Below are 24399 nucleotides of genomic sequence, written 5' to 3'. Positions count from 1 at the left end.
CCAAGGTGACCTGGAGTTGCCATGACAGTGGGGATGGGGACTTGAAAATTTGACAATCTGCTCTTAGTCCGGAGTGAAGAGGTGGACCTGGACAGGACTCTGGAAATTTCTCTAGGATCCCCAATTAAACTGAAGTGCAGGAGAGGCACATGATCCTCTCCTCTTCTCTCTGAGAAGATCCCCTCTCTCCCTTAAGAGTGTCCTCTCTCCCTATCCCTTCAATGAACTCATTCCTGTTACTCTAGCGAGAGGTCTGAAATCTTTTTGACTTGATCACAAGAATCAGAGTTCAAAGAGGGGATCTTCATGGTGCCTCAGTTTCTTGGAAGGTCCTAGCTCTGTAACATTGTCACTAGGTTTAAAGTTGTTTTTTTTTTTTTTTTTTTTTTTCAGATCAAGGGATTTAAGTCAGTTATTCATATGTATATGTATATGAGTATATATACATATATGTATAATTTTATACATTCTAGTTTGGAGATGCAGTCACAAAAGAGGTAATAGCCAACTGATCAGGTTCATGAGCTCCAGGGCTAAATGCCAGGTCTGTGTCCTAGCTGTACCCTTGGTATCTAAGCATATTTATGCTTTAGCTTCCTCCTCTTGTCAAATAGAGGTAACAACACCTACTTCACAGGGGCATTATGAAGATTTAGGGAGTTAATATAGGTAAAACAAATAGAACAACAGTACCTGGCAAATTTTAAGTACTCAATTAAAATTATCCTCATTCACAATATCCTTCTCATTCTCCTAAAATGCTGAAAAAAATGTGAACAACTTTTGAGAAGTATTGTGACAGAGTTGGGATTAAGTACGATACCTTGAAGTGTTATTTACAGGCACTGCTAGGAATTAGTACTGTCAAATGAAATATGCTTTAAGTTGGAGGGATTCTGGGGAAGAGGAAGCTGACTCTCCTAGGAAGTTTATTCAACTTTCAGTTTTTGTTTATTTCCCTCTGTTTCCCATTGTTTATACCTCACTGTTTAAGGTAAATGAACAAGTAAGCATTTATAGAATGAGGAAATACACTGAAGAAAAAACTTATTTCCAGAATTGTTATTAATTTGCTGGTTACCAATTTAAAATTATATTTATAAATATAAATTCTTTTTTTTTTTTTTTTTTAGAATAATGGGGTACTGATTCAGACTTGGGATGCTGAATTCTGTTGTGATTAGTTACAAAGTTTACTTATAGAAATTATATGGCTAAGAGAAATACTAAAGATCAATACCCTGATCTTATAGATGAGTAAAATGAGCTCCAGAGAAATTTAACTAACCACTATTGTTTATTCAATAAATGTTTATTGATCTTCTGCTATGTAGGACTGGTTCTGCTGGATAACAGATAGATGCAGCTGTGAATATGCAGGCCTGGCCTGAGGCTTGTTAGCACTTACAAATTATAGCAGGGAGATAGACAGTTAAGTAGTGTGAGGAAGGAAAGTTCAGAGAGCTTGAAGAGACCAAAATGTTAGGGAATTTATAGTGAGCCCCAAAGAAAAGTTGGAGTTGGCCAGTGCACTGGGAGTTGCAGAGCCTATGGGCAATCCTAGGGAGAAGGGCCAGGCAGTAAGCTATTGCCTTTGTGTGGAACAGGAAACTTGAGGGGACAAGGAATGAGAAAGAAAGCTAGATACATATGCAAATCAAAAGGTGGGAGTGGCAGGTAAATAGCGATTCCAGGATCCCAAGAGCAATGGAAAACCTTTGAAAGTTTTAAGCAGTGGTAACATACTCAGATTTGTATATTTCAAAGATCATTTTGGTCATAGCCAGATGGATGAAGACAAGAGTCAGAAGCCAGTGGTGGCTGTTACAGAACCTTGGGGAGAGATGATGGTGGCTTAACCTATCTATAGACACAGGCTCTCAAATCAAAGCTGCATAGAGAACATGGATTTCATTCCTATGTATTATTTTCAAAGGGTTAGTATTTTGACAAACTTTACTTAGACACAATACCTTTTTGGAAAAAAAAAATCCCCTTTATTAAACAAGGGATTTCATACAGCATGCCCTTTTCTATTGTTAAAGAAGGAAAATGATTATCTTAATTGTTTTGGCTGGTGTTTTTCACCCAACAGCTAATTCCTACCTAGTAGGCACGATTCGTCTTTATGTCTATTTCATGTTTCCTATTCCCATTGCCACTGCCCTAGTTTAGGCCATCATTACCTCTCACCTGGACTGATATCACAACCTGCCAACTCATCTCCCTGTCTCCCAAGCAAAGATTTCCTCATATTTATCTTAATATTGTGCTTTCAGATTCCCCTGCTAAGATACCTTTGGAGATTTCTGTCTGCCTGCAGGAGAAATGTTAGCCATTACCACTTCTCTTAGAGATTTACCTTCTGCTCTCAACCCCCACACACCCTACTCTTAAACCAAGTCATATCACATAGAGAACCCACATCCCTCTAAAGTGTAGAATGGTGTTCTCTAAGTTTCTCAGCCAAGACACAGGTGCAAATTTTCCATGATAATCCTACAGCTGTGTCAAATAGAAGCATTATTGGCTTCTTGGTAGTCTCCCAGCCTAGCTTCTGAATTTTTCTGTTACTGTTGTTGCATGTATACACATCCGGTTTCTCCTACAAGATTGTAAGTCCTTAGGTCAGGCACAGTGTCTTGCTCAGTTCTTTGAAATTAACAGGTACTCATTAAGGATTTATTTCATTGAATTGATGTCACAATGCCAAATTTTAAAATATTTATATGAAGTTATTTTGTTTGCAATCCAAAATGCCTTCAGGAAAATAGTGCAATTTATGGATTAAAATTAAAAATGTAACAAAATAATTCTTAAAGGGCAACACAAGAAGGAGAAAAGTTGCATTAATATTTCATCGTGGAAGGTATTTGCTGATTAAATTTAAAAATTAAAATAGGGCTTCTTCATTCATTAAATATTTATTAAATATTGTTATATGTTCCATGCATTATTATAGACTTTGCTAAAAAGGACAAAAAAAAAAAAAAAAAAAACAACTTCGTCCTTTTGGAAATAATTCTAGTCAGGGAGACAGATAAATGTTTTAGCCAAATGTTAAATTATCTCACAGACACCAATTTCTGAAAGTCTTTATGTAGATAGCCCAATATCAAACATTTTTTGGATTATAAAAAAATTCATCATCTTTTTTACTTAGGCTGTATTACTATAATCATACATTCATCAAGCATCTATCAGAATACCAGTGCCTAGGTGCTTTGCTAAATCCTGGTATTCACAGCCAAATAGGAAATGGCAGCTATCTGAGCCAGTAGATACGCTGCACGTCAGTATGTCCCAAGGAAGAAAGCATCAGGAAATGCTTACAAGGAGCAAAAAACATGGTATCATACAATGGGCTAGTTCAGACTCCAGCCAGGGACATACAGAGGATGAGAAAGGGACCAGCTACATTGATGCTTTGTTAGTGGAGCAGAAAAGACTGCTATACCAGACTGGTCCATATTCTTGTGACTTTTCTGTAATATTATGTGAGTGACTCCTGTGGCATCAGCCATGAGTGAAAGGGGGCCCAGAGAGTGGCAACAGGACACTAGAAATGAGTCTGTGTTGACCCCTGAAAGAACAAGAACCAAGGAGGTGTGGTCAGACAAAGCTGTGTCAAGAATCTGAGGTAAGGGACTCCTGGCAATGGACAGAGAAGTCTCAACATGGTGGGGTAGGGTGCACCCACATGCACAGTCAGTCTTAAAAATTCGGGGGCCAGAGTATGGGAAGCCTGTCAGGTGAGAAACTTTCTTTTCCCATTAAACTCCCTACCCCTGACTACCTTCCACCCCTACCTTTGGAGGAGCAAGAACTTAGGTTAGTGAGAAAAACAAAGAAGGGTAGTCAATAACCCTGGGAACATTTGGGCTCCTTTTCAGACTTGAAATAAGCTCTTGCTGAGGTTGGAGAAAAGACTTAATTGTAATGTTCAAAGTTTCAGTTATTATTGGTCTAGGCATACTGATTTTTGAACAGATTATTTTCAAATTAAGGCTTATTGTTTTATGCACAAGTTTATTTTACTGAATATATTTTAAAGGAAAGTGAGAAATAAAACCAAATCTGCTTTTTGATTTTATTCTAAAGTTATTTTTCTGCCTACCTATCACTCAGTCCAAGATACACTTCACTATTTACGTGTACATCCACTGAGGACTGTATGGATGTTTTAGATAAACAGGTGGAAACTTCTTTAATATAGATTTCCATAAAGCAAGATTTTGAAGTGGAATTTAAACATAGGTTTGTAGAAAGGAGAAAGAGAATACATTCTAAAGGAAGTTACTATTACAATGATGTACAAAGCTTATCTCGGATACAAACAGAAAGTAGATGTTGGTATTTATTTAGGAAAACACAGTGGAGGATACATCTGGGGCCTGACTGTAGAAGGCCTTGATAATCAACCTAAGAAGTTAGTTTTAAGTAATAAGGTTACATTTAATTCTTTAAAAAACCAACCAAACAAACAAACAAACCCTAGGAGTAGGATAAGAAAAATTTGTTATTCACCAAGCTTTCTATTCTTTTTAACATCACATTATATTTTTTTTTCTTGGTACTTTGCTTAGTGTCTGACTCTTAACTATTGCAAGTAAGTTTATTCTGGAACAGTGACTGGGCTCACAGTAGGTGTCATCAAATATCTGATAAATAAATGAAGGAACAGACTTAAGAAGACAAACTATTAAAGGAGACTGAGAGAAAAGTGATAGTCTGGGCTAGGTTTTGACAGTGGCAGAAGAGAAAAGAAGGCACTATACTGTTTGAGTGGTGAAAGCAGGAGCCAATAGAGAAACTAGCAGGGGGGACATGTGTAGGCGATTCCAAGATATTGACTATCTTCTGGGAAAATGATGGTTTCTCTCCTAAAACCTGGAAGTAAGGGGGAAGGAGCTAGTTTGAGGGTGAAGGGTTTTAGGTACATGGAGCCTGGTATGTCAGTGAGCAGTGCCATCATCAGGGAGAAGCACAGTGACCTTCTTAGAGGGCCAGAAAGCCAGGCTCTGCTGGAGGTAAAGTGCAGCTTCAACAATGAAATATGGTGACTGAGCTACTGGAGTTTTAAAACCTCAAACTTCAATGTTTGGAAGAACAGAGGTGTGGTCTGTAAAACGTTTTGTTTTTGTTTTGTTTTTTACTGTGGCTATTTTACTGTTGCTATTAAGTGTGGAATTTCAGTGAAAGCAAAGAATTAGCGTGGCCCCGCACCCCCCCACCAGGAGCTAAAGCTGGTGGCCCAGGCTGAGCCTCTTCCACTCTGCACTGCCCATCCTCATTCTCTCTCCAGCATTTTTCCCATGTGGTTCTGAACGCTGCTTAAGAAACTATCTTTGTGAAGATTGCCAGCTTCAGCTAAGCAACCATTCACTTGAACGAAGTAGGAGCTGAGTGCAGAATGTGTAAGTTGCCAAATGAGGTTCTCCCCACCCCCCTGCCGCCCTGCAGATCCGGAGGGAGTGGGGGAATTGTGACAAAGCAATGTTTTCCCACATCCCCTGGCTTGCAAGGATATAGCTACAAATACAATTGGAGTTCTAAGTGGGCAGTTTTACAAATCCAGATTCTGTTCTTAGAAATGTTTCATTAATGGTACTTCTCAAACACCAGTAACTTCTCTTTCTAATATCTCAGTATCACAGTTACAAAACACAGGATAAAAAGTCAAAAAGGGGGAAAGTTTCCTGAGAAGACTATGCAAAAGATATTGTATGTGTTTGTGTATCTTACAGGAAATTATTTTAAGAAACAGAAAAAATTCTCTAATTAATTTGAGGCCTCTAGAAAATCTATTCATACAACTCAAACTGCTTTATTAGTAGAGCTTAATGAATACTCAGGCTTGTAGACTTTAGACAACTGGTTAATCCAATTAGAGTGGAATTGCTGTGGGAAAAATTTGGTACAAGCGGTTCACTGGATGGTCCCTGTAAGACCATCATTCTGTGTGTAATTGATATGGACTGAATATTTGTGTTGTTCCAGAATTCATATCCTGAACTCTTAATCTCCAGTGTGAGAGAATTTGGAGATGAGGGTTTTGTCAGATAATTCAGTTTAGATGAGATATTTAGGGTAGGGTCCCCATGATTAGACTGGTATCCATACAAGAATTCTCTCTCTTTCCCTGCCCTATGTGGACACAGCAAAATAGCAGCCAGCTTAGGAAGAGGTCCCTTACCAGGAACCAAATCTGGCACCTTGATTTTTGGACTTCTCAGACTCCAGAACTGAAAAATAAATGCTTGTCATTTGTGGAATTTTGTTATAACAGCCTGAGCAGTGTGTCAGCAGTGTTCTCAAGCTTAACTCGGGTCCAAGAAGAATCTGAAGTTAAAAGGTGCATTTCTAACCCCCAACCTAAACTGTGTGTTTCAATTAGTCTTGGATGCCTCTGGCCAGTATTCTTCATTTTAAGTAAACTTTATAGAGTGATACAGATGCAGTCTCTTCTGGGCAATTATTTGCCAAACACTATTTATAGCAGAGGTTAGCAGATGATTGCTCTTGTTCAATAGGTGGGAGGATGGGAGGGTGGTATGGAAAGGAGGAGGAGAATGACTCTGACTTTGTCCTTCACCTCCCTCACTCTTCCTTACTTGAAAGTTCCAACCTTTCCCATTTGAGGAGCACCTAAAACTACCAGCTTCCTTCCCAAAGCACATAGCAATGAACACATATTTAGGATCTTAGAAAAGCAAGGACAGTGAGCTTGATGTAACCTCTCAAACTTTTTTTTTTTTTTCTGCCAGAGCTTCATTGGTTCAATAACTGCAGAGAAGGTCTATTTTCTCTCAAACTCGTGCATTATGAATATTCAGGAAATCATAGCCAAGTAAGGTCTAGTTTAGGCAAAATTGTGCAGTAGGCCAAAAATCATAAATTAATTGCCCCTCCCCATCAAACTGGGTAAAGTTAGTTTGCTGAAAAATGAGCCTATAGATAGATTAAAAATGTGTTGGAGACAGTATACTAGATGGATCTAAAAAAAAAGAAAAGTTCTTTGGTACCTTTGGATGAAAAACTTTAGTTTTAAATCTGAAGAATTTAGTGAATCAAGGCAGGTACTAGAAGAGATTTTTAGAGGAGTAGGACAACTGGAGCTTTTGGAATTCTTCAAAATAATTTTGCTTAGGGCAGGGCTTGAGCAGTCTAAGGACCAGATGTGTTAGGAATAGACATCGTATGTCCTGGCTCCTTATGAGTTTTGAAGTGAGGGTTGGCCTGGACCAGTATCTCTGAACTTGACAGAAATCACTGGGATTAATGCATTAGCAAGTAGACAGTCTCTGCTTTTTCAGGAAAAATAAGATGTTTGAAAATAGAAACAGTTAATTATATATTTCAAATCTCATGTTCTCATTGAGGCAGATTCAAATGCCAATTGTTTCTGACCTTGTAGTGCCATCTCTCAAATTGGCATGTATTTTGACATATTTTTTGAAAATGGTTTCCATTATGTTGTATTCACTAACACATGGTGTATTGAAACTGTTAAGCAAAATACAAAATATTACTAATAATCTATCTGCTATGTCTTATTAACAAGGAAAAAAAAAACAGCTTCTACCAGATGGAGGGAACGATCTGTGATATCCTTTTTTTTTTTTTTTAATGTCCATAAAATATTCTAGTACAAATCAGAGAAAGACCTTCAAGTAAAGACTCATGTTTCAGCTCCTTTGGTTGTGTGAAAATAAGTATAAATTTATGCAATTAAGGCAGCAGGTTTCCTGCCTGTAGGAAAATACCCAGTTCAGAAATTCATGAGATGTGAGTTTTTTTCAGAGTTGCTCAGCTGACTGAGCCTTTGGAACCACCAGTAGGTCACTTCACTTCTCCTATGCTTAGTGTGTTTAAAATTTCCAATCCCCGAGTCAATCCAGCTTCATGCTGTTGTATATACTGTGGATAAATGCCCCGATGTGTAAGATGCTGAGAGTTTCTTACATAAACATGAACCATTACTATTCCAGCTGGGTAAAGAAATTTCAAAATTTTACTAGTCTACAAAAAATTTTTTGCCAGTTTGTTCTCCTGGTGGGAAGTAATTAGGTTGTAAGAGGAGAGAAATATGAATGTTTTAGCTCTGACAAGCAGCAATGCTGTTCACCTCCATGATGGCTATTGGTGAGACTAGAATCTTGCCACTGTATTTAGTTTTACAGGTTGTGATGTTGATTGAAATCAGGTTCTAGGAATTTTTCAGAGACGGCATTCATTTCTCAGATTGTTAATAAATCTATCATTTTCATAGATTTATTTCATAGATTTATTTCATGCTATAGCAAAATTCTTACCACAGGGGAGTTGGTCAATAATTATCATCTATTATGACACATTATTAGTTCTGTCACCTCAACATTCAGCACCGTATCTCTACAGAGCATCAGAATATATGTGTGTATATATACATACATACACACACACACACACACATATATATATATATACACCACCACCAAATACATTTATACTCACATATTTTGCTTATATATTTAACATCTTAAATTTGAATTCATCTGGAAATGAAGTTACAAACTCTTTCATTCACTCAATAATTCTGATAACACCTTTAGAATTTCAAGATCGATTTTGGAAGCATCTTTCACTTTACATATGTTTGTGAAACTTTGTGTATATTTTAACCTTTTTTTTCCCTCACTACAAGCTCTGAATCTTGTTTTGGTCATAATAAATGTTTAATAAATATTTTTGGATCAGTTGTTTTTGTATTAACTAATTTTTTCTTTCTTGTGGTAATCTCTTTGGTAAGGGAGTCTCCTCAAATCCTAAACTGACTCTAAAATGAACCTTAATTTGAAATTCACTATACTGTCTATATTCCCATGTTAAATATATTGGTTGCATTTTTTTTTTTTTGGAAACCCTGTATTGGCATCATAGTTTTTGAAAATTTCCATTTATTGGGTGGATATCTATACTATTTCAACTGAATTTTCTCAAACATTGTGTTTGAATGTAGTATGGGTACAGGCAATGACATGAAAGTATATTCTAACAAGGAATGAAAGATGAGAGCTATCTTGTGCTTTCTGTGGTGCTATCTTCTTTGTCTACGGCTTTATCTTCAAACATGGTGTTTTCATCCATGCTTTGTATACTTTATATCTGAATATTTTCCAAATTTATTTCCCTCCTCAAAGTACATTGTACAATTTCCTGTTCCATAATAAGACTGCTCATTTGATGAGACGAGATTATATTCTGTATAAACACTGAATTCTTAGAATGCCTCTCTGTGCCAGGGTGAAATCACAGATATATTAATGGCCTACTTTTCCTATACCAAGAAAATTGATTTCCCCTTTGTTTCTAAGGAAAATCATTTTGAGGGTACTTGCCACTGTGATGAATGGCACTGTAAAAACACTTTCGGATGTCAGAAAGGAGAACTCTGGTTTAAAAATTGTTTAATCCATGCAGTGAAATTTTATTCCCTTAAAAATACATTGAGTTTTGGCATGACATTCCTATTCACTGTCTCCTTAACTTAATCCACACAACTGTGTATATGTACCATCTAATGCTCAACAAGCAGTAAGAAGGACACCACCAAATGGTGTCTTTAGTTGCTGATCACCTTATGCCTAGTCCTGTATTTTCTGGACTTGCCAAGTGTGCCTAGCAACTTATTTCCTGGTTTATATCATTTACTCCTCTACTGTCTAGCAGAACTCACATTTCAATGCCCGGGACTCCGAGATAAAACTGAGTGGGATGGTGAGTCTACCAAGATATTTGCTTAAGAATCTTAAAGAAGCCTACACATGAATGTGTTGGAACCAGATTTTAAGTGAACAAAGTGAAAACCTGCTTTTCTCTTGTGGTTATTTCAGGCTTTTCTATTTATAAAGTAACCTTCCCATATGGTTTCTCCATATAAATCTAAAATATTCCATATTGATAGAAGAATGATTTAAGCTTACTTTTCATGATACAGCACAGTAAAGAATTTGGCCTTAATTCTACTTGCTTTTTCAGTTTGTTTCAGCATGAAGGGACCACTGAAAATTCTAACAGAATTACTATATTATGTTCATATACACAGAAACTCTATATATGCTGTGATAGTCCTAGCACATTCTATTAATTATGGAAATCACTTTCATTTCAATAGTGGAATTTACATGACAACAGCTTCTGGGGCTCAGTGGAGCATCAGACTTGCATGTCACAGAATTCCCTTGTAGTGTGGGCGTTGACAGAGTTCTGTTGACAACAAATTTGCAAGGAAAATGTCTCATAATTGTGTATCCACATAGAACATTGCTCAGAAGGGATCGTTTCAATATTCACCTTGGTCACCAATGTCAGAGAAGGCAATTTCCTCACTCTTACCTTAGTAAACCAAATTATTAGAAATATATAGCCATAAACATACATATAAATGGCCTAAAATATTTATCTATATATTTAGCAAAGATGTCTGGATGAAGAACTATCACCCTTGTATTCTTTCTTATAACTCTATTAAGGTTTTATTTTTATAAATTTTCTATTTATTTACATGCAGACTCAAAATAGATAAGAGGATGAACTAGTCCAGAAGGGTAGGAGGAGTTAGTAATATTATAAAACAATCAGAAAAAAATAGGCTGAATATCAGAGCAGAGTTCTTAATAGGGGAGAATCATTATACTGTAAAATAGTCTAATACTCTGGAAGAAGTCATTATCTGAATCATTTAAAATTAGACTGGACTGAAGTATTCCAAAATACAATAAAACCAAGCTCACTTTACAAGTAAAAAGAGGAGGATGACCTAATTGTTTCTATCATCCCAGTGATTACCATGATTGTACTCATTTTATGTGTTCAATCTTGATAGATAATCTTCTCTCATTTTATGCTACTTTTTGAGAACAATTTAAGCAAATTCATGTAATGCAGAATTGGATGCATTTAGCAGAGACTCAAAAAAGATGTGAATGCACAATGAACTCTGTGTAAAATAGTAAAGCGAGACAACTGAGTAAACATCTACCCTTTTTTGGAAGTTAGCACTGGAGAAAACAAGTCTCACCCCATAACTCTGGCTTTATTCCAGTGTGCATAAATGTATCCTGCTCCCCTGCTTTTTCAACAGTAATTAGATATTAGTTCTCATTTATTTTGTTGAATGATTTCTTAGAGTGATATATTTTTTCTTTTGGTTATGTCGAGTGCAGGAAAACAAATGGAATATTTCATCCCCAAGCCAACAGGCTATATTTTGTTAGGAGGAAAAAAAAAAATCTCTAGAAAGAGACCACATTTCCTTTTGTGACTGATCATTTTTATGGAATGGACAAGAAAGAGAAGATGATTTAATGTAAAAAAAAGTTTGACATGAAAAAAAAAAAAAAGAGGAAAATGTACCCAGAGAAGTTGTAATATGCTGTTGTGGTGAATCTTTTTAAATAAGAATGTCTTCAATTTTGTGTGCTTCTAATTGATCACCTGTCATGGAATAGACAAGTAGGACAGGCAACCTTTTGAGAATTATCCAAATTATGTCATGTAATACATGCATTAATTTAATCTTTAATCACTTAATTTTATACTATCTTTGTAGTTAACTTAATTGCAGTAACATAAAATCAGAGATGGGCTTATTTTGATATTTGATAATTGTGAGATAAATCATCTAATTTACACTTATGTACACAAACTTTTTAAAAAGTCCACCATATACAAAAGTTCAATTAACAGAGTTTATTTTCATTATTTATAATATCCATGTAGCTTTCCACATATTTTCTTCACTTACAGATGGCATATTCCTGAAGTGCAAAAAATACCGTTCAACTTAAATAAATATCCTTTTCATTAAGTCCCACAATTTAGTTTATTTTGTGTGCTAGCATGGTTTTCTCTAATTTAAGGTGCACATTTTGTTAGTAAGGGTCTAGATTATAGAACTAGTGGCTTAATGCCAAAATTTGGTGGAGTGGCAGGGCTTATTAATATTGTAAGTTTTCTTATTCATATTTTTGTTTTTAGTCAAATGAATATAGATTTAGTCCAATAAATATAAATTTCCACTGCCTTATTTGTGAAAGTATGAATTTCAAGACTTTCTTTCCACATTTTGTATGCCAAACACCTGTGTTACTTTACACATAAATCTAGATAGCCTAGGACCTGTCTATTCAAAGTATCTGTGTATTCCTGCTGGGCAATCAGTACCTCATAGGATGGACAGCTCAAACCCACAGGTGGGGGAAATCTTTGTAAATATGATGCTGCACTTACAGAAAGGAAAATATCACTTTATTAATGCCTGATGTATAATGGTTTTCAGATCTTTTCAAATTGTATTTGAATGTTTTTGGGAAAAAAGGCACATAGCAGTACAATAGAATCATAATGACAATTGAAGTGTCCTGAATATATTTGGTAGGAATTGTTGTCCTAAGGAGTTTAGTTAGTATAATGGTAACCCATATGTTTTCAGTAATACATATTTGAAATATACTTAGGCAAACAATAGAGTTTAGGTACCAGCTTTAATATATGATCAGATAAACAAAAACAGATTTACACTTAGGTAAATGATTAATGCTCCCAAATGAATGCTTCTTTCATTTCTACCCAAAGAAACATAGCATAGCTCTACTGAACAGTTCTAGGTCCCAGCAACACAAAGAAATTCAAGCAAAGAAACTCCAAGTAATGAACTGTGCCTGGGGTGCTAAACTCATACTAATGTCAGCTCACAATAATCTCAACTTTGAATATGCCAATATGTAATTATCTCTATACATAACACAAATATATCTTTATTATTCAAACAAGAATGGACATATTTTATAAGTAAATCTGTTGAGTACTTGACTAGAGCTCTTTAAGAGTGTGTAGTTCTGTTTTCAAAATTCACAATGCTCTAAGATACTTAACAAACCATCAATCTTAAAGTATTATACCTTTGAGACTTTTTACACATTTGTTGACCCAAGGAAGAACTAGAAGCAAATTAAATGAAAATTTTAAGATCAAGCTTATTTGATATATTATTTAGTCTATTTTTGGATGGGGAATCTCCCACCCTCTTAGTTATCTCACTGTCAGATAAGAAAATGGAACAGGATGGATGAAGAGATATGCTCCCAGTCTGGCTCTTTGATTTTTCATTCAAGCCAAAAGGAGCAAAGGGCAGCAAGATAGGGCTCCTTTCCAAGCATGCTTGTGGGAGGGAGGACCTCTGACTGCCCCTGGCTGCAAAGCTTATCCCGGCAGTACCAGGTCCTGCAGACCGCTACCCACCTCGCCTGGCAACCTCCACACCCACATGAAACTGCCAGTGTGTCAGCCAGTCATCTCACGGGTTCCTGTGCACAAAGCCTAGCAAGCTCCCAAATAGAAATGAATCGTGAGCCCAGAGCAGAGCTGGAGGCGGTTGGCTTGGGAGTCTGGTGTCTCTGGGGGTCTACCAGTGCTAGTTAGTCCCTTTACCTCTTGCTCCCTGGCTGCAGATGTGTACTCTGAAATCTGCCTCCTTCCGGAGACACAGACGTGCGCGCAAACACACACATTTTCACTCACACCTACACCTCCTCTGCCCTCTACCTTTCCCATCCCCGGCATATCTATAGGGACTGGTCCGTGCTGTGCCTCTACTTTCCCAGCTGCCCCATACAACACCCAAGCTCCTGCGCCCTCGATGGGCGCCCTCCAGAGGGACACATCCTCCTCTGGGCTCCTTACCTCGCACCGACAACTCCTGGCAGGAACTGGAGCTGACCATGGTGGCAGCGGAGGTGAGCCTGCACTCGGGCTCTGGCTCATGGTTGGTCCTCTTCATCCGACACAAAAGGGGTAGCTTGCTGCCTTTGTCCTTTCCAAATCCAAGGGAGAACTTATTTTGCCCCCGAAATGGCCAACTTGTGCGTGCAGCTTCCTGTCACAGTGCCCCCTGCCCCCGCCCCCTCCTGGCTGTGCGCTGGACCATTGCCCAGCGGCAGAGCATCCAGGCCTCCAAGTCAAGGGGGAGTGGGAAAAGGGAGGGGTAGAGGAGAAAAGAGGGAGGAGGTTGGGGGAAATGGGGACCCAGTGGTCTTCTGCAGAGGGAAGGGAAGCACTTCAGAGCCCAGTTCCCCTCCTCCTCTTTACAGGCAAACCCACTTCCTAGGCGCGGAAGCAACTTTCCTTCACCTTGGACAGGCTGAAACCGTTGCAGCTAATTGGGACTCTCAGCGGAGGCATGGACCTTCTGGCATCCTTTCCTTCTCATTTTCCCCCCTTTTACTCGTTCTCTTTCTCCCTTCTCTGTCCCCTCCCCCCTTCTTCCCTCCTTTTATAGGGGTGTATCTGCAGAGTCTTCAGTGAGACAGGGTACCTAGAGAAGAGGAGGATTATAAAGAAAGCCAGGGCGGGTTTGCCGGTTGCTCTACCCCACTGGGATTGCAATCCTTAGGCAGTGCAAGCGAAGGTCGGTGAATTTCGGAGAAGTGGGGTAAAGGGGCGTGGGGCAGTAGAGTGGGCGTCGGCTCCAACTTTGAAGCTCTGCTACAGCTCTCGGCTTGCGGGTGAGCAGGGACTAACAGTCGTTCCTAGGAAGAACTCTCCTGTGGTCCCCGTGCAACTGGCTGACCGCATGCTGGAGGAGACAAGGGAAAGCAGGAGCGAGTGAGCCAGGGAGGCGGGTGCGCAGCTCTGCCCCACACGCGGCTTAACTGCACATTGGGAGCCCCGGGAGAGGGCTTTTGCAGAACAATCCCTGGGTCAGGAGGGAGGGAGACGCTCCGGTTTCCTAGCAACTCTCATCAATCTTCTCCGGATAGCTCCCTCTGAAGGAATTCGATTGGACAACCCCAGGAGAGAAGTCACGCCCCTTCAAGAATGCTGGGCTGCTGCTTTTTCTCATTCTCCCAAATTTCTTGGGCGGAATAAGATTCTAGAGGAGTGTGGAATTATCTTCTTTTTTCTGCTACTGTGCAAACCACACTGCTCCCTTGCAGCTACCCCCTACACTCCCAGATTAGTCCTGTAGTCCTACTTGTGATTAAAATTGTCAGGGTTTTGTACAGAACCTCTTCTTTCTTCTTAAAATTAAATAAATAAAAACCCTAAATCGGTGACGTAGGCACAAAAGAGAAAAAGGCACACGGAAATAGCCTTAATAGGCTGCAAGCTACAGATAAAATCCTAAAGGTAAAATTCCAGACATCCATTCTGCATTTAGAAATGCATTGTTTAATTTCAAAATAAAACTTCACTAATTTTTCCACCCTAATATACCAACTTTGAATTAATCAAGAACTGAGTTATATGAAGCCAGCCACAATTGAAATTAATGCTTAGATCTTCATTTATTCTTTAATGTTAAGTTGTTTAACTCCTGTCTTTTGTAACCTAACTAGAACATTTAAACTACAGAAATAATTGAACAACAATTCTTTTAGAAGGCCAGTGATATTTAGAAGACAAACGTACATATGTATTTCATTTTAAATTTCACTAAACCAAGAAATTTAGGTATTTAAATAGTTAGCATTTTTTATTATATAGCAAAATGCTAGAAGTGCCTCTTCAAGACCTTTTTAGAATGCAATGGAATCACCATAATACAAAGAAAAGTGACTCTTTCTTCATATTTTATTACTACTATCTAACATATACAGTTCAGCACAAACACATTAGGTCTTTGAGAGACAATGTCTGTCCAATGGAAAACTGAGTATCAAGGAGCAATGACAGAAATAATGAGGAAGATAAAGTCTTGGGCACTGCAAAGATCTTCATATACTCAAAAAGCCACACTGGCAGATGTTGATCTCTTTCAGAATGTGCCAGAAGATATCATCATGCATTTCTAAGACCTTATCAGAATCACTTGAGATTGATAAAAGTAGAAGAGTTCTGGTATTTGCATCACATTAAAAAAGAAATGTAGGTGTTTGTGCAAAGAGTTTCTGATATCTGGCATAGTCTGTATGTAGACACTTAATATATCAATGCTTGTAATGTGTAGTGACTGAAATACTGAAGCAATTACCTGTTTGTTATCAGAGCTGGTCTTATGGGATACTTCTTGCCTTTCCCCATTCTGATGAACCAAAATGCCATTCTGCTTGATGTAAACACATTGCCTGAATTTGAATCTGGAATTCTCATCACTTCATAGCTGTGTAACCTTTGGACTAGTTTCTTAAACTGTGTTTTTAATCATCTATAAAATGTACTAATTGTTTATACTTCAGTTGTTTATCTTAATGAATAGTAGATCCATGTAAGCAGCATATAAATATTAATTACTATTACTAGTTTCTTGTTTATAGTTAGCTAATGGCATTTTATCATCAAACATATAGAATATTTATTGGAAGGTAATTCACCTTGAACTTCTTCCTTAATAAATTAAATACATCATTGACCATAAATATAGCTTAGCTTTTAGCATTTATTTGTTGGTGTGTATTTTCAAGTTGCTTTACAAAAGCTTCAAGGAATCAGGCTAAATAATGGCTGACTAAATGACACACCAATTAAGAAATTACATTTTTTCTGTCCCCTCACCCTCCCCAAGTGTTCTAGCTGGGCTCCATTTCTAACAATTCTAGTTTCCCTTTTTAAGTACCTCTGGTGTAGCATCTTTTTTTTTTTTATTGGTTGTTCAAAACATTACAAAACTCTTGACATATCATATTTCATACATTATCTTTATCAAAACCAAATCTTGGGCTGGGGTTGTGGCTTAGTAGTAGTGTGCCTGCCTGGTATGTGTGAGACACTGGATTCAATCCTCAGCACCACATAAAAAATAAATAAATAAAGTATTGTGCCCATCTATAATTTTAAAAAAAAGTTAATTAAAAAAAACTCCAATTTTTTGCAAGTAAAATGGATGTGTGTTTAGCATCTGGATTACTTTCTAGTTAATACTGTTTTACTAGTTTAAACTTTAATTCATTTATATTTGTCCAAATGATTAATCATGATATTTGTATTAGAGCACTTTATAGTGAACACACTGATTTTTGATTTTTTGCTTTAAAAATATGGCCTACAAAGTATATACCATCTTTCATCAGAAAGTAACCTGGAAACTGATGTACTATCATCATTAATTACCCTTAAAATACTTTCCTTATGCTGATCACTAGCATTCTCTTCAGAGCAAATTTCTTTTTCAATTCAGAAATCAATTTCATTGCTGGTTTTTACTACTATTGAGGATTATACAATTATTTTGATCATATACCATCTTATACAGAACAGTTCTGGTTTATGCCTACTATTTGAGTGTATTCAGAGACCTCACTTTATTTATCAAAAGTGTCAGGTTTGGGCATTAAATCATATAGCTCCTCCAACCTTCTAAGTATCTGACCATACAATATCTCTTGACTCAGTCTTTGCTTGCTTTGTTTGCCCTGTGACTCTTAAATTTATTTGTATAACTTTTCCAGGATAGGACTGATCAATTATGGAAGTTTATTACATATATCTTTGTAAATTATAGTATACTTATAAAATTTCTTTAATTTGCTTGTAAGCATTCCTCACTTATTCATTTTTTTTTGATACGAGGAATTGAACCGAGGGGCATTTAACCACTGAGGTATATCCCCATCCTTTTAATATTTTTTTTATTTTGAAATGGGGTCTTGCTAAGAGGCATGGCATCTTGATAAGTTGTTCAGGCTGGCCTTGAGCTTGAGATCCTCCTGCCTCAGTCTCCTAAGCTGTGGGGTTAGAGGCATGTGCCACCACACCCAACTATTTTTAAATAGAAGAAAGATCAGTGGAGTAGACAAAGGGGAATGAATGGAATAGGGAAAGGCAGTGGGATGAATGTGAATGTACGTATGTGAATATACCACAGTGAATCTCAACATCGTGTACATTTAAAACACACTAAAAAAAAAGTAAGTAGCAGAAAGATCAGTAGACCATAGGGAAGAAAGAGGGAGGAGGGGAGGAAAAGGAGATTTACTGGGGACTGAATTAGAGTAAATTATATTCCATGCTTTTAGAATTATGTCAAAATGAATCCTACTGTTATGTATAATTAGAACCAATAAAAGTTTCCTGTTTTTGTCTATAAATTCTGATTTTAATTATTGTTACACAATATTAAAAAAAATATCCTAGCCTTGGTTTTGACTAAAGCTCCAAGAAAAAGAGGTGCCAACATCCATATTTCAAAGTTTCAGACCACTTATATTGAATTTGAGTTGGGGTATTTTTAAACCATGTGGAATGTAAGAGTCACAGTAGAACAAGTAGAGAGGGGAAGGACACTGAAGTATGGAGAATTTTCTATATGCTCTAATGGGGCAGATACAGACTAGAATGAATGTGCTGCTGCTATAGGGGAAATTATCCCTGTGTTGCCCTGGAATTAGGGGATGTAGTGGGCTGCTTTTTAATTCACAACAGAGAAAACAAAGTGTTGCCTAGTTTGCCACTCAGAGGCCCGAGGGAAGAGGCTTTTGACAGGTAAATGGGAGGGTTTCTTTTACACTTCTTGTGGAGAGAGTAAGCGTGGAGAAGGAGACACATTTTCTTAGCTCCTACCTGGAAGGGATTAATGAGAATCTGTGGATTCCGTAGATGTCTCTGGAGGGTACAGGGCTGTGGTAGTGGAACCTGGAGGTTGTTCTCTGCACAAAGGTGCCTGGCTATCAGAGAAGTAAAGGAGAGCTATTCTTCTGTGGAGTGGTATCAACCTGGGGGAGGGCATCTGTTTGTACTCCATCAATCTGGTGCGATGGCTTTTTAAAAAAATTCACATAATTGATGGTAAGAGAAGCCTGAAGGTGAAGTGGGGAGGGCAGTAGTAAGTCACCAGTCATGAATGCTTCATCAGAATTGGGTCATATTCTGCAGTGAGAGATCCCAGGAGCCTGAGGGTCTGCAGAGGATGGACTAAATTGGCATCTGCAAAGTCAGTGTTGAAAACTGCTCAGCCCAGGGAAAAGCAATGCTAGAGCAGTACTGGACAAATGAGAGTTTCTTTGTCCCTTCATACTTGGTCTTTGACCTCTGCTACTAAGAGTTCAAAAGTTCCAGCCTATGATTTAAGGTAAAGAGGGAATGAGGACAGATGAGACTGTTGGCTCCAATTGTGGGCTTCCCTCCTGATGCTCCCCAGGTTGAGTGAGGGGCACAGCATCAGCTCTGAGGGATGTTTTGAGTTTCGGTTATTATTCTGCCTTAGATCTAGTTCCTCCTGTGTCTGTAATGTATTTATTTTTACTGAAGTGTGAAGAGTGAAGGGAAGGGGCGCTGGGGCTGGGGCTCAGTGGTAGAGCACTTGCCTAGCACACGTGAGGCACTGGGTTCGATCCTAAGCACCACATAAAAATAAAATAATAATAAAATAAAGATATAGTGTCCACCTATAACTAAAAAAATAAATTAAAAAAAAACAGTGAAGGGAAGAATTTTTATCCTGGAATAGTTTGAAAGTCAAGGTGCTGGCCTTGAATACATCCAAGGGGATAGAGAAGAACTAGCAAAATAGGTAAGATATGCAGGGCCAATGGTGTTTTTGTGGTGCTTTGAGCTTTATTTGGACATTTTTTTTTTTTTTTGGACCAGGGATTGAACCCAGTAAATTATTTCTTCATTTTGAGATAGGATTTTGCTAAGTTGCTTAGGGTCTTGCTAAGTTGCTTTGGCTCTTGCTAAGTTGCTGAACCCTGAGGCTGGCTTTGAACTTACAATCCTTCTGCCTGGGCCTCTGGAGCTGCTGCACTGTCACACCTGGTTACTTTGGATTCTTAAGCAATTCCCTCCACCCCCCACTGATTTTCACAACAGCAAAAGGAAAAGAAAATAAGTAGTCCCATTTATGATTTTTTGTTTTGGTTATGTCCTGCATATTGTGCAGTTAACACCTGGATTATGGTAAATTCTAAATTTAAATGTTTACATCTTAAAATATTTTCTGCCCATCATATGGCTGCTTTGGAACATTGTAAATTTTGAGCATTAAAAAATTATGATGGCTGTCATATTTTTGGTTATAACACTGGTGCTTATGGAAATGTGTATATGTGTAGGGTGGAGCAGGGAGAAGGCAAGCCCAGTAGATATTTGTTGAATTACTGAGTTAACTGTAAAAGATTAAAATGTCTCCTTATATTTTATGGTTGAGTAAACTGAGTCTCGAAATAGCATAGATTCTTGATTATTTTTTATACAGGAGGAGCTTAGATCTATTAACTTGGTTCATCAGACTGCAAACTTCATGTGGGAGAGAGTGTTTGTGTTTTCTGCTATCTGGAGTGCCTAACACTGTCTGGCACATTGTAGATTTCATTAGGCATCTGATGAACAAAAGATTAAGTGACCAAAAGAAGTTCTTAGGGGTTTTGTGTCAAATTCATATTTTCATAACATGAGACTGGTTTTAGGTTTCCTTAAATAATTTTAGGGGGCAGGGTGGGATAATAGGATCTTGTAAAGATTATAAGCATGGTGGGGGCACTAGAGCCTCCAGGCACAGCCATTGCTTAGAGATTTAACCTAAGTAGATAATGTGTGTAGTCACTGCTGTTGCTCTGGGCTTGTGACTCCACTCTAAATAAATGATGCAGAGCAAACACTACAGGAGCACAGGAGACAGAAAAGCATATCAACTAAGTTTGTTTAGCCACCTATACATTTTTCCCCCCTCATATTTTGGCATAGGTTTCCATTGTATATTTTAGATATGACATATTTTGGTGTTATTTATTTTGGTTTTATAGTGATTATTTCTTTCCTGATATTTCAAGTCTATTTCTCATATCTGGAAGTGATGGCATACTATTTGTTTCCAAATTGCCCATTCCTATCAAAGCAGGGTTTGATTAATTATGTATTTAAGTAACATTCATTGAAAACTGTCCTGGTGCAAACACAATGCCAAGTATTTAGGATACCAAGAAGATGAGAAAACCTAACCTGAAGATTTTTTATTTCAATAATGATGAGCAGAAAATTAAACAAATTGTTAAAAATATAATATGATACCTAAAGGAGGTCCTTTAGGAAAACAATGATCTAAAGTGGCCAGTGTATAATTATTATGATAGAAGTCCTGAGTTCAGTCTTTGATTATGATGATCCAAGCAATGAGTTTGTTGTTCTAGGAGTATACCACTTCTAAAATTTGAAATAAATATGTATGAGAAAGGGAAGTAGGTTAACTAGAAATGATTTTTGGCTGTAAGTAACACCCATCTAGCAATGACTTTAATAAATAGTGCTTTTCTAGATATTATATATTTTCACATACTGAGAGTATGGAAGAAGGCAGCCTCTGGCTCAGTGTTGTCAGAGCCAGCAACTTTTTTCCTTTATGCTGCATTATTGCTGCTTTAGCTCCAGCTATCACATCATCAACTGAGGGGTAACAAACAGGACTAGCATCACTATATGTATATTAGCTCTGCTTATCAAGAATGTATAATCGTTCTCATAACCACACAACATAGATACTACTGTTCATGTTTCACTGGCCAGACTTGTTTATATAAGACTTCCCCTAGATGTAACTTAGGTTAGAAAAGTGTTAACTAGCTTTCTAGCTTTGTTAGTAAGCTAGAAAGCTTTGTTATTATAAGATATGAAAGAGGAGGTGAATGGGTTTGGTTGGTGGGCTAGCCAGCCAGTAGTGTCTGACTTAGGGAATTATCTCTCTACTTCATTTGTTTTATTCATATATTTTGGAAATATTCATTTTTTTGGTACCAGGGATTGAACTCAGGGATGCTTTTCCACTGAGCCACATCCCCAGCCCCTTTTTATGTTTTGTTTTAAGATAAGGTCTTGCTAAATTGCTGAGGATGGCTTTGAATTTGTGATCCTCCTACCTCAGTCTCCAGAATCTCTAGGATTAGAGGCAGGCAGCTTTGTGCCCAGCTACTTCCCTCTTGTTATACCTTTTCTCCCTGGAGATAGTTTTCCAGCCCTTGAAGTAGGTATTCATTTCTGAAATATGAATGTTGTTCACTGAGTTTTGTTCTTAGAGATTCATTTAATAAGTATTGAGTGCCCATTCTGTGCCTGGCAATGTGCTATATGTTGAGTATGCAAGATAGATTAGTTTAATAGAACTCTTGGAGTTGTGGCACTAATAGTCAGAAAATGCTTTCAATCAATATAGACAGTTATTTTTAGGAATGTTCTGACCATAGCCCTTTGACTGCGGGTGATATCACAAGCTCTCAGTATTATATTTCAAGCTTTTTACTCTAATTGACTCTGCTTTTTCATTATTTTTGTATGCTACTCTGGAAATATTCATTTCATTAAAAACAAAAGCAAACAAAAACACTTCCATACCTCCTAATTTCCTCCTTTAACCTTTCATATGTTTGAAAAATATTTAATGAGTTCTGCAGGTTCATAAATGAATCCAGTTTTCATTGTGAAAGGCATTGCTTTACTAGGGAAATGTTTACCATAATGAAAATCAAGGCCCTTAATAACAAGGACTTTTTTCCCCCTGGCCTAGTATAAGGGTATCTTGAGAGTGGAGAGAATCTGGGTGGAGATAGCCAAACTTAATGTAATTTATTTACATTCAGATGCTATCACTTCTAGGCTTGAATTTTATAAAATTTATCAGGGAAGCATTTTTCTCAGGCAAAATGTGCTTGGCTTGAATGATCTTAGCAATTGAGTAAAGATTTTAATTAGGTAATTATTCCTATTCTCCAGGTTATTTTGGTGGTGGAGATTCAGTCATTGAGGGCAGGCTACTTCAATTATATGTGGTGCCAAATTAGCAGCAAGCCATAAGAGTGCTACTACCTCACCAAAATGAAAGTTCATACTGCTCAAAATCAAATATCTCAGACTGAAAAGAAGACTTGGATTTAAGTTCTGGGGGAATTTTTATTAAAATTATGCATTATTTGCTAATCTTTCATTCATTGTTTTTCGTACAATATAACTATTTTGATTCTAAAAGTTGTAGACTAAATGAGCTCTTAATGAGGAGCAAAGGTTAGAATGTAATGTTGTCTTTCTTCCCACTGGTTTACAGGGAGGAAAGTGCAAATCCCCTTCTTGAATTAATTACTTTTCTTCCTAAGTTCACTCCTCTATGGATAAATTTGTTCTTGTATATTCTGACTCTAAGGAAGAAACGGATGTTAAAGGAATATGTATAGATCAGAGAATTGCTGAATAAGGACAGTAAGAGGCTCACAGGAAAGACAACTAATCCAGTGCTTCTCAAACTCTTTCCTGCTCAGAACCCATGAGAGACAATGTTCTAGCTGGTAATTGTCTGAAAGAAATACTTATAGTTATTTTGAATTCTGTTGTCAGCTGTAACTCCATTCTCTTTCTTCCACTGAAGTAGGATATTGGAACGCAGGTAAGAATAACTTCTTGCTAGGATCACACTTGTATTCCTGCTAGATTACACAGAAAGTAGAATATTCAGCAAAGGAAAACAGCCCAAAACTTAATACATTCTCATAAGAACTGTTGACTTCATCCACTTTTATGCCCCTTGCAAAAATGGCTAGTTTGTGAAGTCCAGGGAATCTTCATCAGGCTCCTCAATATTACATGATTAATATTCTTCCCTTGAATAAACGCTTTTGAGATTTCAAAATGTTTTTACTTCTAGATTTTACCAAATTCTTGGAATTAAAAAAAAAAAGTCCTATTGCCCATATTTTTCTGAGGAGGAATCTAAGGCTTATGTTTAAGATCAGATAGCAAATGTTTAGTAAAGTCAGAACTTCAAACAAATGGATTTTTAATCCACTATGTGTGCCAATATCCCAACCTGCCTTCCATTGTTCCCTGTTCACTGGGTAATACCTTTAGGCTGCATCTCTTTCCACTCCAGAACACTTTATGCTTGAGCCTATTGTACATTTAGCTTGCTCCTTAAGGCTTTAATGAGTCAATTTTGTGTTGCTAAGACCAAAATTCCTGACATAAACAGTTTACAGGGGGTAAGGCTTTATTTTGGGTCATAGTTTGAATTTTCAGTCCATGGTCAGCTGGCTCCAAGGCAAAAACATCAGGGCACAAGAGTGTAGCAGAGGAAAACCACTTACCTTATGGAAGCCAGGAAGCAGAGAGGAAAGGCCAGGAACAAGAAATGCCCTTCTAGCAGGCCCCAGTGACTGATCTCCTCCAACCTTACCCCATTGCTCCCAGTTTCAACCACCTTCCAGTTATTGATGGCTTAATCAACTGATGAGGTCAGAGTCTTTGTGATCCAATCACTTCTCCAAATCCGTGTCCGTCAATATTGCTGGACTGGAGACCAAGCCTTCAACACATGAGACTTTGAGGTACATTTGAGATCCAAACCATAGTATGACACAAACTTTTTTCCTTCTCAAAATTCTGAATGTGCCGTTTCTCAAGGACTTTAATATTGTATGGCTCTGCAATGAATAAAAAAGTGTTATT

At 37.5% G+C, this 24399-nt stretch overlaps 1 protein-coding gene across 4 annotated transcripts in view; it reads right to left on the bottom strand.

The window, feature by feature from the left end:
• Grm3 (glutamate metabotropic receptor 3) overlaps positions 1 to 14700 on the bottom strand; it is a 212673-nt gene extending 197973 nt beyond the window's left edge. For all 4 annotated transcript variants that reach the window (XM_058576087.1, XM_058576088.1, XM_058576089.1 and 1 more), the window contains exon 1: positions 13726 to 14700. The gene's annotated coding sequence lies outside the window, so the exon portion shown is untranslated. The remainder of the gene's footprint in view (positions 1 to 13725) is intronic.
• Positions 14701 to 24399: the final 9699 nt, after the last annotated feature.

The sequence above is a fragment of the Marmota monax genome, unplaced genomic scaffold (assembly GCF_021218885.2).
Source record: "Marmota monax isolate L192 unplaced genomic scaffold, Marmota_monax_Labrador192_F-V1.1 WCK01_AAM20220418_F8-fsc00139, whole genome shotgun sequence".
Classification (NCBI taxonomy): Eukaryota; Metazoa; Chordata; class Mammalia; order Rodentia; family Sciuridae; genus Marmota; species Marmota monax.
The sequence above is the reverse complement of the archived record's forward strand: the minus strand, read 5'-3'. Positions and strand labels throughout refer to the sequence as shown.